Below are 6,583 nucleotides of genomic sequence, written 5' to 3'. Positions count from 1 at the left end.
TGGGCCCATTGTTGCCGGTCTCTCGGAGCTGCGAGCTGAAGATGCTGCCGCCGAGAGACCCCCTCGCCGGGATGGAGACCCCGCTTGCCTTGCCGCCACGGTGTTAGCAATCAGGACACATAACCACGGACGTAGTTATATGCAGTGCTTTATTTCAGCGCTGGGAAACCAGGGGTTCGCACCCAAAGCTGGCTTCGAACAGCTGATTCAGACCATACCTTATTATACAAGCTAGTCACATACATATTCATTTCACCCTTGACAACCATTAGCATATTCCACACCTATTCTAACACAAACTTTCTATCTAAAAGATGCTGCAATTATCAGTTATTTTCTACGGTACCAACTTTAAAAGAATATATCGTAAATCTATGTCCACCTTAAGAATAAGGCTAGGTTACAGTTACCTGCCTTGTAAGAATATACCATAAATCTATGTCAGCTTTAAGAACAGAGTTTGGTTACTGATTACAAGAGTTCTATGGCTACAGGGCTGGTTGCTATCCTAATGTTAAACCAACTGTAACAAATTCAGCGGCCAGTAAAGGCCTTGTCCTGTTCTTCAGTTAAGGCCTGTCCTGTTCCAAAAGGCCAGTGAAGGCCTGTGCCTGTTCTGTTCCATGAAAGAAGACATCTTGTAAGGTTGATTACTATCATTTGCTATCATCTTCCCCCCTTTGAAAATCCTTTTCTTTAGACAACGGATTTTCACTTCAATCATCTTCTTTGATTATTGATTTGATTGATGATTTGGCAAATGTGACAGTTCATAAGCTGGAGGGCTAGCTGGATGACTGTCAAATACAGGATTAGCATAATTCCTACTCAGGACAGTGAAAATGCGATTATTCTTAGCATGTGTTTGACTAATCACACGTTTAATACCTACATATAATAAACAAAGAAATATAATCACAACTGTAAGTACAACTAAGCTTTCTAGTAATGAATGTACCCATCCTCCTAAATTTAAACCAAATGAATCTAGCAGAGCTCCTATCCAGCTATGTTCTGCATCCTGCTTTTCCTTTTGCAGCTCCATCTCTGTTTGGGTCAGTTGGGAAATGTCCTTCTCGACCTCCAAAGTTACATTTGGAATATGGATGCAGCAATGATCAATTCTGTCTTTCAAATATCCACAGACACCATTTTCTTTTAATAACATTACGTCGAGTGCCATTCTATTCTGCAAGGTCATTTTAGTCGTAGCCTGTAATTGTATATTAAGTTCTCAAAAACCTTTTTTAGTTATTCTGGCCAATCGATCCATTTGCCCGATCAATTTATCAATCATTTCTCTGTTTCTGTATGCCGCAATTGGTGCAAAGAAAGATTCTAGTGCCCAGCCGAATTTAACACTGCTTTATGGTTCGTGCCACACATCGTCTTCATCTATTTCTCGTTTGTGCCTAACATGTAGAAGTTCTTGCCCATTTTTCAAGGGACACTTTTTCCAAATAGGACATAGGGTTGGCAGTCCCAAAGTAATTTCCCTTACTGGTCCTGCTATTGGTAAATGCGTTGTGCAGGTCCCATCACTTAAGGCCCAAACCAGACGTCCCACACTACCTATAACGCCTCTACAATCAATTCTATCTCCATCGATACCTACCTTGGTTCCTTCCTTTGGATCCAATTGTTTCTGACAAATGCAATCTGCAATTACTGCAATCTTAACGATGGATATAGGTATCTCCCTCATATCTGTCTGACAAGTTATTACTCGTGAACAATTCCGCCATGGTACTGTTGTTCCTCCTGTTACATTGGACCACCGTATACACCATGGAAATGCTTCACTATATTGGTATTGTTGTACAATACTCAATGTCCACATGTTACTCCATGACTCAGTTATATTTTTATTATCCTGATCTTTGCATTCCCAGTAGGTCCGTTCAACCGTTTGGTTTACTATTTTGGTAGTCCACTTGTCATAATAACACCAACCTATATTTTTAAATTGTCCTATTTTAATATATTTTGCCCCAGGTAGTTTTAAACAATCCTCCCTTGGCCCTGGTATTTTCCATTTTCCTTGTTCTTTTACCTTTTGTTCTGTTGGGACGACTTCTTTTCTAGTGCGGGATTCGCATGCTATTTTACCAGTTCTATTTATTTCTGGTAGGGTGGTAGATATTATTCCCCACTGTATTGGGTCTTCGTCTGATTTTGGAATTGGAAGGCAAGCAGTGATGCTACTGGTATTCTGAGTCAGTGCGAAATCTCGAATTAATCCTATCATCAGATTCTCTGCCTGATTCTGTATGCTTTGTACCACCTGTGGTATCTGGGTACTTTCGTTATTGCCTACTGCTCTTCGTGGCCTAATTCGCAATTTCGTTTGAATAGTCTCATTTTCCCACTGTCTGTCAGAGGCCTTGTGGAATAGAGTGGCACTTCCCTCTCCAGTTTTCAAAAGTACAAACACCCTAACCAAGATCAGAATTGGGTAATGCAAACCAGACATTATTGCGATGTAATCTTGAGCGAGGTAGGACCCACTATCTGCAATTTCCACAGTCTTGGGACTCTTTTCACTCGGGTATAGTGTATCCAGGAGTCTACTCCAGCAACTTTGACTGCGGTGAATGTAGTTAGGAGTACTTGATAGGGTCTGTCCCAATGCTCTTTTAAGGGTTCTTCATTCCAAGTTCTTAGATACACCGTGTCTCCAGGCTCTATATCATGTACCGGATTCTCAAGCGCTAGTGGGCTATTCCACACTAGTGCGGATCTGAGTTGATTCAATGTCCTGCCAAGAGACAATACATAATTGTACAAGTCCTGATTTCCTTTCACATGTACCTCTGGGTTTGGGTTTGGTGCTTCATATGGTTTGCCATACAAAATCTCGCATGGACTTACTGACATTCCACTCCTAGGTTTAATCCTAATACGCAACAATGCTATTGGCAAGGCCTGAGGCCATTGAATTTTTGCTTCCTGACAGATCTTGCTAAGTTGCCTTTTTAGGGTTTGATTCATTTTCTCCACTTGTCCACTAGACTGGGGTCTCCATGGGATATGTAACTCCCACTTAATTCCCAAACATCTGCTGACTTCCTTTACCAATTGTGCAACAAAGTGTGGTCCCCTATCGGATGATATCCCCAGTGGTACCCCAAATCTAGGGATTATTTCCTTTAGTAACCATTTTACAGTTTCTTTCGCCTGCTTGGTGCGACAAGGGAAAGCTTCCGGCCATCCTGAAAAGGTATCTACCCCAACTAGTATATACCTGAATCCTCGGGTTCTGGGAAGTTCCACATAGTCTATTTGCCAATAATCCCCAGGTTGCATGCCTGTCTTTATTTTCCCCATTTCTATTTTTCTTTTTACTAAAGGATTATTTTTCAAGCAAATTTCACACTTAGCTGTGATAGACTTTGCCATTGTTAACATCTGGACCGAGATAATTCGATTTCTTAAATAAGTTACCAATGCTTCTGCACCGCAGTGACACTCCTGGTGTTCCGTCTGAAGTATTCCTCTCATAATAGTAGTTGGTACCACAACTTGTCCATTGGTGGTTACATACCACCCAGAATTATTCTTACTGGCTCTTACTAGACTTGCCAATTTTTCATCTTCTGTAGAATATTTAGGTGGTTCTGAAGGTAATAAATCAATTGCTCTTACCTTCTGGGAGACAAGACCCACCATTGTCCTCACTTGCCGTGCTACTGACCGAGCTGTTTGATCAGCAAGCCGATTTCCCTTGATGATTTTTGATGTTCCACTTTGATGAGCTTTACAATGCATTACAGCAACTTGTGATGTTTTTTGAATGGCCTTAATCAGGTTCAGTATCTCCTCCTGGTACTTAATGTTTGTTCCTTGTGAAGAGAGCAGTCCCCGCTCTTTCCAAAGGGCTCCATGCACATGAACAACTCCGAAAGCATATTTTGGATCAGTCCATATGTTAACTTTCTTGTTTTCGCTGAGTTCCAATGCTCTGGTTAAGGCGATTAACTCCGCTTTTTGTGCTGAGGTGTTTGGTGGTAAGGGCTTAGCCTCAATTACTGTCTTGGCAGTAGTAATCGCATATCCTGCATACCGCATTCCGTTCTCCACAAAGCTACTGCCATCAGTAAAGAGTTCCCAGTCAGTTTCTGCCAGTGGAGTGTCTTTCAAATCAGGGCGACTTGCGTGGATATATTCGATGACTTCCACGCCATCATGTTCCAGGTCTCCTTCTTCAGTACCTGCACCCAAAAACTCAGCAGGATTCATTAGGTTAGTAGTTTTTAGAACAACATCATGTTGTTCTGTCAGAATTACCTGGTATTTCATCATTCTGCTTGGGGACAGCCAATGGCCCCCCTTTTGTTCCAGTACTGTTGTCACCATATGGGATACAAACACTTCTATCCTTTTTCCCATAGTTAATTTTCGGACCTCCTGGATCAGTATTACTGTAGCAGCTACCACCCAGCACTTACCGGATCTAGCTGTTTAGAAAAATAGCCAACAGGTCTTTTCCAGGATCCCAGTCGTTGGGCTAATACCCCCAAGGCAAGTCTTTGTCGCTCATGTACAAACAACTGGAAATCTTTGCTCAAGTCCGGCAGGCCCAAGGCAGGTGCCTGCATCAAAGCCTGTTTTAACTTTTGGAAGGCTTCACGTTGTGGTTTTCCCCACATGAACGTCTTATTCCCTTGTGCTTCGTATAAAGGTTTAGCAATCAACCCATAGTCCATAATCCAAAGTCTGCACCATCCTGTCATTCCTAAAAAGGATCTTAATTCATGTAAGTTTTGTGGTTCTGAAATAGCACAGATAGCATGCACACGGTTTGTACCTAATTTCCACCATCCTTGAGAAAGCTCGCATCCTAAATAAATCACAGTCTCGGATGCAATTTGAGCTTTACTTTTCGATACTTTGTACCCATTCATTCCCAATTAGTTCAGTATTTCAATCGTTACCTGGATGCAGAGTTCTCGTGTCTCAGTCGCGATCAAAATGTCGTCTACGTATTGTAGCAACAGGTACCGTTGTCGAGGGATTACGATGTGGCCTTTCGTAGTCCATTCCTCGAGTTCCTTGGCCAACTGATTTCCAAAAATAGTTGGGCTATTCTTGAATCCTTGCGGAAGACGTGTCCAGGTTAACTGAGTTTTCCTTCCATTGTGTGGATTTTCCCATTCAAAGGCAAATAGCTTTTTGCTTTCCTGGTCGAGGGGTATGCAGAAGAAGACATCTTTTAAATCAAGTACAGTAAACCATTTATATTTCTCCTTCACAGATGTTAACAAGGTATATGGGTTTGCAACTACCGGATAAATGTCCTTAGTGATCTGGTTTACAGCCCGCAAATCTTGGACTAATCGATAATTACCATCGGGCTTCTTTACTGGAAAAATTGGAGTATTATATTCTGATTCACATTCCTCTAGAATTCCATATCTCAAGAATTTTTCAATTAGAGGAACTATTCCTAACCTAGCTTCTAATTTCAGTGGGTACTGTCTCAACTGTACTGGCCTGGCATCTTCCTTTAATTCCACTTTTACGAGCTGGGCTGTTTTCGATTTCCCAGGTATGTCAGTCGCCCATACCGTGGGGATCACTGCCTCCTCCACAGCTTGTGGTATTTCCACTACTGGGTTTTCTTTTAATAACAGAATTTGTCCTACCTTGGATTCTGGAATTTTCATTACCAGGTTTCCATTCTCAAATGTTATCACAGCATCCAATTTGGTCAATAAATCCCGTCCTAGAAGGGAAACTGGACAATCTGGAACATATAAGAACTCATGGGTTAATTCCTTTTCTCCAAAACACAGATCTAAGGGTTGCAGGAATGGCCATACTTCTTCCTTCCCTGTGGCATCAACAATCGTTGTCGTTTTATGACCTATTGTTCCCTGTAAGTAATTTAGCACAGAATAAGTAGCCTCTGTATCCACTAAAAATCTCACATCTTGGTCCCCCACTTGTATTGTCACCAGGGGTTCCTTATTCTGGGTATCTGTTCTTGTGCTGCCATATAGTCAGCTGTTATTATTATTATACTCCCCCAACACCATAGTTTGTATTGCATTCCCTGCTGCACTTGATACCTGACTCGTGGAGCCCGGACGGTTCGGGCATTCATTTTTCCAGTGTCCTTCCTCCTTACAATAAGCACATTGATTTATACCAAGCTTTACAACAGGTCTTAAAGGAGTTCCCTGAACATTCCAAAAACCGCGCCCTCGGCCGCCTCTAGTTCCTCTGCCATGGACTTCCATTCCTATTCCCCTAACATAACATTTCTAACATAACATCCAGATCTCGTAATTGTACCCCCTCCAGTTTCTGTAATTTCTTTTGAATATCATCCTGAGACTGTCCCAAAAAGATTAAAGCCAACTGAACCCTTGCTTGTTCTGTTTCAATATCTAAATCCGTATATCTCTTTGCAGTTTCCTTTAATCTTTCTAAAAAGGCTGAAGGGGATTCATTCTTTTCCTGCCTAACATTATACAATTTTGACCAATTCATTTGTTTTGGCATAGCAGTCTGAACACCGATCAATAGCCAGTCCTGATACCTGCGGAGGCGAAGCTGACCACCTCCAGTATTATAATCC

Source organism: Patagioenas fasciata, chromosome W (genome assembly GCF_037038585.1).
Source record: "Patagioenas fasciata isolate bPatFas1 chromosome W, bPatFas1.hap1, whole genome shotgun sequence".
Taxonomy (NCBI): domain Eukaryota; kingdom Metazoa; phylum Chordata; class Aves; order Columbiformes; family Columbidae; genus Patagioenas; species Patagioenas fasciata.
The sequence above is the reverse complement of the archived record's forward strand: the minus strand, read 5'-3'. Positions refer to the sequence as shown.